The following is a 13,635-nucleotide window of genomic DNA, read 5'->3' as shown; positions in this document are numbered from 1 at the left end:
TGTACGATGCTGTTCCGACCGACACAAATCCTCCGAGAGCTGATCGGAACTGATGGGAATGACCGCATGGTTTACCTTGCGACCGCAAATATTGTAATCGGTTGGGTGGATTGTAAGGGCTCCGACACAGTCGAGCAGATTCCGACTGTCATGCGGAGGCTTTCCGCCCAACATTGTAATCGGCCCCATAGTCAGTTCCGTTGCAGTGTGCAGCGCACTTCCCCACAGCAATCTGGGCAAGCAGCTGTAATGCTTGTAACAGGTTATGGACAGTCTCCCCATTTTGGCTTGCTGACCCCGTCATAAATTCGCGTTGCAACCATAACTGTTCAAAGTCATGAACAACACCAAAGCCATACTGACTATCAGTAAAAATGGTCACTCACAGCTGGTTCTGAAACACAGCATGTCCTAGTAAAAGCAATGAATTCAATGTATGTTGCCCCATATGGAGTGGTGAGTATATATTTTGATGCTCTGCTGCGAGGTGTGATGTCTAAAGAAAAGGATGCAAATTCAGTCTGTTGGAGTAGGTAATATAAATTTTTGGTCAAGTTGTGTTCCCTAGCGCGTACCCCACCGTCTCCATGTACCAGCTTAAAGTGCATGTAACTTCCCTCCTGTGTCAGCTATGAAGACGCAAATACATTTGCGTCCAACGTTAACATGTCCTCTTTCAGATCCACCCTGGATGGATTAAATAGTCCGTTCCTAAGTATGCTATGCCAACGTCTTTTTGTAGTGTGCCTTACATGTTTTTCAGCTCTGGCAAAGTAGGCCCTGAATTTCTGCCATCGAGCCTTTTTTCTGGCTTCTGACTCTGAAAGCCTCAGCCCAGGCTGCCTCTGTACCCGTGAACTCTGACTTAATTCCAGCGTGGCCCACCGCGCTCAGCTCAGCCTGCTGCCTGCCAAGACTGACTATAACCTTCGAGTTATCTGTTCCGCTCCTCGAAAATACATTCCTGCCTACTAGCTTCAGTAAACATCCCCCTCAGCTACAGGGCCAAAGGGCCGACCTGTCTCCGTGCAAGTAATTCACAGCCTCCGTTGCCATGCTCCCATGGAAGGCCCATGCCCCCACGCTTCTCATGCAGACACTTAGGCGCTTATACACGCATCCATAGTCAGTATAGAATAGCTTCTGCCCCAGAGACCTTTCCGTCCAGATAATATGGTTCCCAAACATCAGATATCAGATATGATAGAAGTACAAGTTGATCTGACATGCCAGACTTCTGTCTCTTTCCATCAGTGTAAATGTCAAGTCCCCTGCACCCTCCAGTTTCACGTCAATCACACGTCATGCAGCTGCGCGCGCATCCAAGCTTCCGATTTCTGCTGACATTGCAACATTTCTGTTTAGTGCCACCCCCTAGTGACACCTACCTGTGATGTTTCTAGCACACACCTCCAGTTCACGCCTAGTCCACGCCTTCTGATTACGTACTAGTAACACGTGGATACTGTTATCTTGTCTTCTCTCAGCTGTTACGCCTACTGTACTGTTTCCTATGACATGAATTAAGTATATAAGCTATGTACTGTCAATAAAATGTAGCGCTCTATCCCTTCTTCCACCCCTGTGGTGGGAAGAACATGATATTCTGGTCTTGACCATTCCTTTTTGAGGAATAAAACCCCTAAGAACTCTAACACCACGGACTCTGGTTTTTTCTTTCCGATTTGAGTTATTATTGATTAAGTACTTACCTGCATAGAAATTAAGACGGTAAATTATATATTTACATCATTTTGGCGCCCGAACAGGGACCCCTCCCCCACCTCACGCGCCGGTTGGTGCGTTGCAAGCTCTGTCCCCTGCCATCAGTTAGACGGAAACTACGCATACCGGCAGGATTTCCTGCATCTCCCTCTGGCCCACGGAGGTAACGAAGACTGCGATCAGTACCCAGACGAGGCGGTGAGGAGTGCGGAGGATCCCGACCAGAGCCTAGCCGAAAGAAGCAAGGTCCGAGGTGTCAAGAGGCCCACCAGTTTTCCGAAGTTTTCCGAAGTTTTCCGAAGTCGAGCCGAGTCCAGTCCAGTCCAGTCGAGTTTTCCGAGGCCTTCTGTTTCCGTGCTTCCCGGTGAGTACCATTGCTGGGACGTATCTAGACGGGTTTGGGTACACAAGTCCGGTCTGCACTGTTTTTAGACAGTGTATCTGTACTGTTTAGCAGTATATCTAGTATTCTGAAGTTCTGCACTGTTTACCAGTGTATCTGTACTGTTTAGCAGTACATCCAGTATAGGGGGTAGTCATATATGTTTCAAAAATGTCTTTTCATGTGATTAATGTCGTGGTATGAATGTGACCGTTTTTAAATGTGCATTATTGTGTTCTTGTATAGCTAGCTGTATTCAGTATTAAGTAGTAAGGATTGAGCATTCAGTATTAAGTAAACAAGATGCCGTTTTTCGACAAATTAAAGCAGATAGGAACTAGGAAAGGGATACTAGAGGAAGCAATTCCTATCCCCCCTAGGGACACTCCAGGAAACTTCATGTACCACAAGCATGGCATAGATGCCATATTATATCTAGAGTTATGGGCCGACTATACTAAGCACCTAGACGAAAGACACAGATGGCCTGTTACCGGAACATGGGATGCCGAGTGCATCATGAAGGTGGAGGAAGTACTATGGAAAAAGAAAGCCAGACAATCTCAGAAAGACGCCATAGAGTTTTGGCGTAAGGAATCGCATAAGCGTGCTGAAAAAGCACTACGTAGAGAAGACAGACTTAAAGAATCAGAAAAGGCCCAAGAAAACGAGTTAGTTACCGAGGGGATCCGAGTAAAAACAGAGCAAGTAGACCGCGCACGAAATAACCTTGTGAACGGTATGTATCTCGCGGCTGAGGGTTCGCCTGAGGCCATTTCTGAAATACCGAAAAATCTACCGCCACCATTAGTTCCAACTAAAGTAATGCATAAGACTACTAAAGACATATTCCTGAATTCCTAGCTAGAGGATGTAGCACCCGCCTACACCAATCTGCCTGTCCGCGCCCTGCCTAACGACAGGGACGGGGGTGGTAACCCGCCCCAAGATCAAATTCCGCCAGTACCACAACAGAAAGCTCCTGTTCCACCACCTCCACCACTTCCCGCACTTAAAGTTGATCTACCGAAACCACTTCTACCTGATCCTACTAAAAGACAAGTTCAAGTTCAGATACAGACTCCGCCGAGAGATGATGCCCAAGCTTCCGCCTCAGGGGGTGCGACCGGGGGTCTACACACCCCGCCATTGACACGCAGGTTACAGCTCAGGGACTTGCGGAGTCCTTTTACGTTCAAGTCTCCCAGCCTTGATGTATTCAAGGAAAACCTTTCAGTTTGCAGATATGATCCAGTACCCGGTAAAGACAATGTAATGATGATGGCATCACTACGGTTAAGATCTGCTACTGATTTCCTGCTATGCTATGCAGGAATGAAGGAGCGCCTAGATAGAATATATGAGTTTGTTCAGACAGGGAAAGACCCTGACAGTATTCAGGAGGCCATGGAGAAACAGAAAGTTGACGTTCAAGCACAGATACTACGTTTTTTCATAAATTGCCTAATAAGAGAACGAGACAGGCCTGGGACAGATCAGAGTGAATTAGATGCACTAAACAAGTGGGGTCAAAATATATCTGAAGGAAAACATGATAAGGGAACTTGCATAGCCAGTATGTACAAGAAAATTAGAAAGGCAGTAATAGATATACACCAAAAAGAGAAAGAAAAGGCTTCCTCCGAGGAGGAAGAAGAACTTGAAGAACCAGAAAAGACTACAGATACTATAGCGTATGTAGGTAAGGGAACTTACCTTAGGAAAGGTATCCGTCCGGAAAGCAAGAGAGTTTTCCTCTCTGCCTTAACAAACCCGAATTCTTCTGAACATCAGTTCCAGGAGACTGATAAAAGACTCCGAGACCGAGTGGGGTACCACATACTCAATTCAATGGATGAACAAGAACTAGCCCGGTCAGCCATATTATGGGCTGAAAATCCGGATATGTATAATGATGACACAGTAGCGCAGACATTTCTGAACCTCTCCCCAGACGAACAGAAACTAGCAGGTGTATACATGATTCAGCACCTCCTCCCGAAATACAGAAACCAACATTCTGATCCAGGTCCCTTACACGAAACATTAGAAGCACTACTCATGGATAGATGGAGAGGTTTAAGTACCAAGTTAATACAAATAATTCTAGAACAGCGACATAGATATAACACTTTCATAAGCTCTGAATATGTTCCCGCTCCGCCCCCAGAAAGGAAAACGTATCACATGCAATGCCTGAGTGGCATTGAAAGTCAGAACCCCTTACGAGAAGTACACCCAGTTATGGGTGAGGATAATCTCTTGAAACGTGTATATGTACACACGCCACTGACCAAGTTAGAACTGTTAGAAATGAAGAAACTAGTCCCGAGCCATGATAAAGACCCTGCAGGTTTCCACAGAGAGCTTAAAGACATGTTACTGATGGGGGATTACACATATGATGATATCATGAAAATGTTAAAGGTACTGCTGCCCACGGGCATCTACGAGAAACTAAAGGAAAAGGAATGGGAGGTGGGAGAGAAAAAGATTGTATGGGCAGAAATAGAAGACGAAGAGAATAAACGTGTCCCAGGGGTAGGCCTTGGGGACAAAACTAAAGCATTACCAGGTTTAATAGTACAGGTTCTGCCAAGATTATTGGCAACTAGAAAAGAAGACTGGGATGCAATCTCAGCATGTAAACAGAAACCCGACGAAGATACTAGTGACTTTTATTCAAGATTCGAGAAATGCTTTATTATTAATAGTGGTCTTAAACCAAGTAGCGAATCGCACCCGCATCTTTTTGTATCAAAGTTAGTTGAGAATTCCCTGATAGCAGTCAAGAATCGTGTATACAAGGTTGAGAGTACATGGCAAGCAAATACGCCATCCCAGATGTTACAAATGTTACAATACCATCAGAATAGAATTAGAGAAGAACAGGATCAAGAACAGAAACGTATGAAAGACACGAAAATGAAAATGTTAGTAGCCCAGTCGGTCCATACCGACGGAAACAGAAAGGGTACGAACCAGACAGGTCACGCCGCAGGTCCCGTTAAAGGGACGTGCAATTATTGCAAGCAGCCAGGTCACTACGTACATGAATGTCCAGTTCTGAAACATAACATAGCAACAGGTAAAACTAAAGAGAGACCGCATCCACCTAGACAAGATCAGGTTCAGCAACAGACTTCAGAGAATGTACAGCCCATGCAGAATACACAGCCTACGCATGCTTCATCGCATACAGCACAGACAGTAGCGGTACCACAGCCCACTGCCACGACTCAACAAGTTTCTCAACAGATGTACCAGTATGCCCAATCTGCTTACCCTGAGTATCAACGATACACATGAAACAGCCTAGAGAGGGAATTTGGCTTGCCTCTTATTGAAATTCCTGTAGATCAAGAAGGTCCTTATGTACACAGTCAAGTATTGGGAAAAGACAGAAAGTTTTTAATTGACACAGGGGCAAGCCGCACCACAATCAGTCATAATGAAGTCCCAGGGGCACCCCTCTCAGGCTCACAGAATGTTTCCCTTGGTTTTTCAGGACAGCCCATTGTAAATGAAGTATCAGAACCAGTACCCTTGGCTGTGGGTCCATTATCACGAGTTACAGACTTGTTACTTACGAAATCATGCCCAGAAAATCTGTTAGGAATTAAAACATTGAAGGCTCTAGGAGCTATAATCTGCTGTTCCCCGGAGGGAGTTAGACTCTTTCTACGGGATTTCAAGGGTCATTATGTGTTGCGAGAATTCGATGTCAGATTAAAAAATGTACCAGATCACCTGTGGGCAAAAGGCCCAACTGATGTAGGTTGTATGCATATCACACCATACCGTGTTACACTCAAGACAGGAGTTGTACTACCACGAATCAGACAATACAAGTTACCACCCGATGCTGTAGTGGCTTTACTGGAAATCATTGAAGAGCTCATAGCCCAAGGAGTGGTCGTAGAAACCGACTCCAATATCTGTAATTCACCCATCATTCCAATTCTTAAACGTACTGACCCCAATGCACCGCCAGTATATCGGCTGGTGATTGATCTTCGAGAGCTGAATAAATGTATTGTACCACAGTACCCTGTGGTCCCCGATATCTCTTCCCTATTGACTGCTATTGATTCAGAAGCAACGTTCTTTACTGTAATTGATCTCAAGAACGCTTTCTTCAGTGTACCTATTGATCCGGAGAGCCAATATCTCTTCGGATTCAGTTTAAATGGACGAAGTTTCAAATTTTCCCGCGCACCTCAAGGATTCACAGAAAGCCCCAGCATCTATAGTCAAGCACTGAAAAGACAACTAGATTGTATTCAAATGCCAGTTAACACCGCTTTACTGCAATACGTCGATGATCTGCTGATCACCGCACGAAGTGAGCCCGAATGTGAACAAGCATCACTGACAGTTTTACATTTCCTGGCAGACAAGGGACACAAGGTGTCTCCTTCGAAGCTACAATTCTGTGTTCAGCAAGTTGTGTACTTGGGTCACTTGCTGTCCAAAGTGGGGAGACAGCTCACTCCCGATCGCATTCAGTTAATTGTAAATATGCCACGACCCCAGACACAAAAGGAAGTGCGAGCCTTTATAGGCCTCACCTCGTACTGCAGACAATGGATTCCTCAATATGCATTTCTAGCTAAACCACTCATCCAGTTAACGACGCAGGAGGCAGCAACTTCGACTGCCCTCCCTTGGACTCAGGAACATACACAAGCCTTTGAGGAATTAAAGAAAGCATTATGTCAAGCACCAGTTTTAGCGACACCATGCTACAGCAAACCGTTTACACTTTTTGTTACAGAACGTGATGGTACAGCATTGTCTGTCCTCACTCAAGATCAAGCAGGTTCACATAAGCCTTGCGCTTATTTTTCAAGTACATTGGACTCAGTAGCCCAGGCACTCCCTGCGTGCTTAAAGTCAGTAGCAGCAACAGCGTTAGCAATAAGACAGAGCGATTCAATTGTTTTAGGACATCAGTTAACAGTACAAGTTCCACACTCTGTAGAGGTTCTGTTAAACAGAACTCAGACTCAACACTTGACCATAGCACGATTGACAGGTTACGAATTAACGCTATTCCAGCCACACATAGAGATCAGACGCTGCAGCATTCTGAACCCCGCAACACTGTTACCTACAATTATGACAGATCCAGCCCCGCATGATTGCATAGAAATCATTAATGCAGTAACAAAGCCCCGACGAGACTTAACAGATGTTCCACTGACAAATCCAGACCTGACACTTTATGTGGATGGTTCATGTATGCGAACAAGTACAGGAGAATTAGTGGCCGCATATGCCGTGACCACTGAAACCGAAGTAAAAGAAACACATCGTATTGACACACTGTCCGCTCAAGCGGCAGAGCTTATTGCTCTGACCCGAGCCTGTATTCTAGCCAAGAACAGAAATGTCAACATATACACTGATTCCCGTTATGCGTTCGGAGTTGTACACGACTTCGGCATGTTATGGCAAGAACGAGGTTTTCTGACCTCTCATGGTGCCAAGATCCAACATGGTCCCCTCATTCAAGCACTGTTAGAAGCAATACATCTGCCTTCAGGAATATCCGTCATGAAGTGTAAAGCACATACTAAAGTCACAGATTCTGTTTCCCAGGGTAACGACCTGGCAGACCAGACAGCAAAACATACAGCATTGACTCACACTCAGACAACTGACATAACAAAGACAATAGGACCGGCAAACTGTATGACAGTCAGGGATCCCACACTAGATGTTATCGATATTCAGACACATGCTACCCCAGAAGAAATAAAGAAATGGATTGAACAAGGAGGGATCCAGGCAGATCAAGGTTGGGTGACGAAGGGAAAATCTACATGGTTTCTCCCTGACTCTATGGTTCAAGTCATGATTAATACAGCACATAGTCCAGCACATCTAGGAGAAAAAGCGATGCTAGACAGTTTACAAAATCTTTGGAACAATAAACACTTACGAGCAGCAGCAAAACAGAAAGTGCGTACTTGCATTATCTGTTGTCAGTTCAATCCAGGTAAAAGCGTCCCTGTAGAGCAAGGTGGATTTCATCCTCCCGATCACCCTTTTGAAGTCCTCCAGATGGATTATATCCAGATGGACCGTTGTCGAGGATTTAAATATGTCCTTGTAATTGTTTGTGCTCTGTCCCGTTGGACCGAAGCATACCCAGTCCCAGATTACACCGCTCCGACCACTGCCAGGCAGTTGGTTCGTGAATTCTTCCCACGGTACGGCTTGCCTCGTGTCGTGTACTCAGATAACGGTCAGCCATTCTCATCCGAATTAATGAAAGAAGTCTCTTTATTGCTAGGATACCAGTGGAAATTCCATTGTGTCCGACATCCCGAAGCCGCAGGCCTTGTAGAGAGGCATAATCAGACATTAAAGACACGACTTGCTAAAATATGTAAAGAGAAAGGGGTCGACTGGATAGTCGCCCTGCCAGTGGCACTGTTCTATATGAGGATGGTTGCCCATTCGAGATCAGGACTATCCCCGTACGAAGTGGTCTTTGGCAGACCACCGAATATGTGGGGGACGCCCATTCCGAAGAAAATTACTGATGTTGATTGTAATATGTTGACAGATTACCTTGCCTCCTTGATGTCTGCACTCCAATCATGTCGTTCACAGGTTGCCGCAGCCTTCCCTGACAACACTGATGTAAAGCCGCATGATGTCCGTCCAGGTGATCTGATCCTCATAAGGAACTTCGACCGGAAAAGTCCGTTGGAGCCCCGCTGGAAATCTCCGAAGACCGTTCTACTTACTACGAGGACAGCGGTGAAGGTTGAGGGCCGGAAGGGGTGGGTCCACATGAGCCATGTTAAACTGTGTAATGAACTGAAATCCGACCCAGGCTCATCCACCCCTTCCAAAGACTGTATCGAGCCCAGTGACTTTAAAACTTCCGAACGAGAGAAAACTCCCCAAGAGGAGTACAGACTCAAGCTCCGATCTAGCAAGTCAGACAGTTTAATTGTTTAAGTCCTCCCCTAGGTGAATCGGTTAAATAGTTTCTGACATGTATCCCCTAGATCGAGATAGAGAGAGAGAGAGAGAATTCAAGAAACGTACATACTGCAAATCACTGCGTAGTCACTGTATAGTGACATTGTTAATAATGTTTTTTCTAAGTCTTCTGATAATAGTTGCAAGTATACTTCTCCCTATCTATTACCCTATTTTCAAGCGTGAACAATCTGCTTACAATGCCTCTGCTGAACACACTTTTAGCGAGTTACCTCCACATGAACTCTCCTACAGACTTGCGCTGCGCAACAACACATTCATTAGTATGCTACACCATTCCCATCAGACTAACAATGCTACAGACTGCTGGATATGTGGCCGACTCCCTCCCTGCCAGAATTACAAGGGAGCTCTGCCCCTCTTTCCGTACCCGTTCACTCACAATGGCTCCTGTGGTGCATGGTTTAAAATAATTAATTCCTTAGATCCTGATATTGCTGTTTTCGACGGGGGCTGGGTTTGGGGAAACCTGAACTTGGTCCTGCTCGACGTCTGTTACCCTGATAAGGAGGGACTCCCCCACTAGAATAGGAACTGATCTAGAAAATGAAGTATATGGATTAGGTAATTACACAATTAGCCTTATGATTCTTACTGTTGAATCCGAAGCCGCACCAGTTCTACCCGTTATGTCAGTATTACCAGTCACTGGTGAATTATGTATCAGGAAGAAAGGTTCAGTACACTTAGGTCATAGTAAATGCACTACTGTGGTCGAATTCAGTGATCATGGTAAATCGTCCTTTAAAGCTATCCGTCATTCCTATTTTGTTTGTGGTCATACCGCATACATACGCTTACCTCCAGATTGGGATGGTACCTGTTACATTGCATTCCTTCTGCCACCTGTTTTCCTAGCTCCTCCTGATTACCACAGAAATACAAATCTAGTAAAGAATAGACCCAGAAGAGATATCCCACTTGTCGACTACACAGAAACGGCATGGGAACAGTATACCGATTTTAATAAAGGATTCTTTTTCTTTTTAGGACCTGTTCAAAATAGTAAACTAATACGCAGATTAACTAGAACACTTGAAGCAGTAGTGAATGAAACTGCCTCCGCCCTAGGTAACTTAACAGAAGAGCAGTCCGCCATGCGGGTTGTTGTCCTTCAGAATCGTCTTGTTATTGACGTCATCTTGGCAGATAGAGGTGGAGCTTGTAAGGTCATCGGGTCAAGTTGCTGTGTTTTCATTCCACAAAACGCACCATCTGTATATCAAGCTATTACACGTCTCCATAAAATTGCAAATCAGATACATCAGAATCCAGGCACCTGGACTTGGTCCGGTTGGTTCTGGACAACGTTAACCGCTTGGGGATGGAAGATCCTATCCTTCCTAGGCATTGGCCTAGTCCTAGTATTCAGTTGCTGCCTGTGCCTGCAGTGCGGGCCAGCGATTTGTGGACTGTGTGCCACATCTTGTATTGAACATTCCAGTTTTCTCTCAAAACGTAAAAGAAAGAAAGAAGAGCAAATGATGTTACAAGAACAAACTGATCGATTCATGAGGATCGATATATCATGAAGGGTCCGTAGGGAACAAGGAGGGAATAAGAAATATAAATTTTTGGTCAAGTTGTGTTCCCTAGCGCGTACCCCACCGTCTCCATGTACCAGCTTAAAGTGCATGTAACTTCCCTCCTGTGTCAGCTATGAAGACGCAAATACATTTGCGTCCAACGTTAACATGTCCTCTTTCAGATCCACCCTGGATGGATTAAATAGTCCGTTCCTAAGTATGCTATGCCAACGTCTTTTTGTAGTGTGCCTTACATGTTTTTCAGCTCTGGCAAAGTAGGCCCTGAATTTCTGCCATCGAGCCTTTTTTCTGGCTTCTGACTCTGAAAGCCTCAGCCCAGGCTGCCTCTGTACCCGTGAACTCTGACTTACTTCCAGCGCGGCCCACCGCGCTCAGCTCAGCCTGCTGCCTGCCAAGACTGACTATAACCTTCGAGTTATCTGTTCCGCTCCTCGAAAATACATTCCTGCCTACTAGCTTCAGTAAACATCCCCCTCAGCTACAGGGCCAAAGGGCCGACCTGTCTCCGTGCAAGTAATTCACAGCCTCCGTTGCCATGCTCCCATGGAAGGCCCATGCCCCCACGCTTCTCATGCAGACACTTAGGCGCTTATACACGCATCCATAGTCAGTATAGAATAGCTTCTGCCCCAGAGACCTTTCCGTCCAGATAATATGGTTCCCAAACATCAGATATCAGATATGATAGAAGTACAAGTTGATCTGACATGCCAGACTTCTGTCTCTTTCCGTCAGTGTAAATGTCAAGTCCCCTGCACCCTCCAGTTTCACGTCAATCACACGTCATGCAGCTGCGCAAGCATCCAAGCTTCCGATTTCTGCTGACATTGCAACATTTCTGTTTAGTGCCACCCCCTAGTGACACCTACCTGTGACGTTTCTAGCACACACCTCCAGTTCACGCCTAGTCCACGCCGTCTGATTACGTACTAGTAACACGTGGATACTGTTATCTTGTCTTCTCTCAGCTGTTACGCCTACTGTACTGTTTCCTATGACATGAATTAAGTATATAAGCTATGTACTGTCAATAAAATGTAGCGCTCTATCCCTTCTTCCACCCCTGTGGTGGGAAGAACATGATATTCTGGTCTTGACCATTCCTTTTTGAGGAATAAAACCCCTAAGAACTCTAACACCACGGACTCTGGTTTTTTCTTTCCGATTTGAGTTATTATTGATTAAGTACTTACCTGCATAGAAATTAAGACGGTAAATTATATATTTACATCAAAGTGTCCACACAAAAGGCTGTGTCTTCTAGTAAAAGCCTCGACCCTTACTCAAGAACAGATCAGGTCGCTGCTAATGTATAGTAGCTATGGTGGCTCATAATTATGTACGCACCATCCAGTATTCATCCTTAGGGTTGGAGTACAATGTGTGCCTATGAATAGTTGAAAACTCTGGATCTGTGTATGCTCCAATGGTCTAACGAAAGCTGTGGTAGAAGTATGTATCAGTCCTAGGCTAAAGACCATGTGGCAAGTATAGGTTAGGTGAGACTTTTGAATTGATGGAGACCATAATAAGCACCTATCTGATGATGTGTTGCTGTACGGCGTCTCACCAGACCTATACATGCCCCATGGACTTTTCCTCCTTTGAAGTTTATACATATTGGATCATTTGGTCAAATGTGAGCTCAAGCCTCTTGTAGAAGAGTATGGAATATCTAAAAAGCACCATTCCTTAAATGTATGACAACATTGTACTGTACCCACAGAAATTATATGTCTAATATAGCACCATCAACGCCTTCGAATCCGGCACTTTCCCCAATGACCGGAAATCCGCAAAAGTCAAGCCCCTCCTCAAGACACCCTCTGCAGACCCAATGGACCTGAAGAACTAACGACCCATCTCTCTCCTTCCCTTCACAGCCAAAGTCACTGAGAAGGTCGTCAACGCCCACCTGACAAACTTCATTGAAGAGAACGCCATCCTCGACTCCTCCCAATCCAGATTCCGCAGTAACCACAGCACCAAGACTGTCCTCCTAGCAGCCACAGACAACATCCGCAGGTTTCTCGACCAAGGCCACACAGCAGCTCTCATCCTACTGGACCTCTCCTCAGCTTTCAACACTGTCTCCCGCCGCACTCTCGCAGCCAGACTCCACGACACTGGCATACAGGGAACACCCCTTGACTGGCTCCGCTACTTCCTCACTGGCAGAACCCAAAGGATCAGACTCCCGCCTATCCTCTCCAAACCCACAGAGACCAACTGCAGAGTACCCCAAGGATCATTGCACAGTCCCACACTCTTCAACATCTACATGGCCCTCCTTGCTGCCATTGTTGGACAGCATGGACTCAGCATAATATCCTATGCCGAGGACACCCAACTCCTCCTCTCCCTCACGAAGGACCCCAAAACTACCAGACTCAGCTTCCAAGAAGGAATGAAAGACGTCACAGCTTGGATGAGCAGCAGCTGTCTGAAACTCAACTCGGAAAAGACAGAAGTACTCTTCCTTGGACCCACCCCCTCAGCTTGGGACAACTCCTGGTGGCCCACTGCCGTCGGCAAACCCCCACGCCCACGGACCATGCCCCCAACCTCGGCATCATACTCGACTCCTCCCTCACCATGCCCCAACAGCTCAACGCCGTCGCCTCCAACTGCTTCAACAACCTCCACATCCGACCGCAAAACCTTCAAATGGATCCTCCCCGAAGCCAGACAGACTGTCACCCATGCACTCATAACAAGCAGACTGGACTACTGAAACACGCTTTATGCTGGAATCAACAAGTCCCTGCTACACAAACTCCAGACCATCCAGAACACCGCGGACAGACTCGTCCTCCGCATCCCACGACATGAGCATATCACCCAACACCAGCAAGACCTCCACTGGCTCCCCATCGAGAAGTGAGTAACCTTCAAGCTACTAACCCACGCCTACAAATCCCTCCACAACATCGACCCAAATACCTCAGCAAAAGAGTC

This window comes from Lissotriton vulgaris, chromosome 6 (assembly GCF_964263255.1).
Source record: "Lissotriton vulgaris chromosome 6, aLisVul1.2, whole genome shotgun sequence".
Taxonomy (NCBI): domain Eukaryota; kingdom Metazoa; phylum Chordata; class Amphibia; order Caudata; family Salamandridae; genus Lissotriton; species Lissotriton vulgaris.
The sequence above is the reverse complement of the archived record's forward strand: the minus strand, read 5'-3'. Positions refer to the sequence as shown.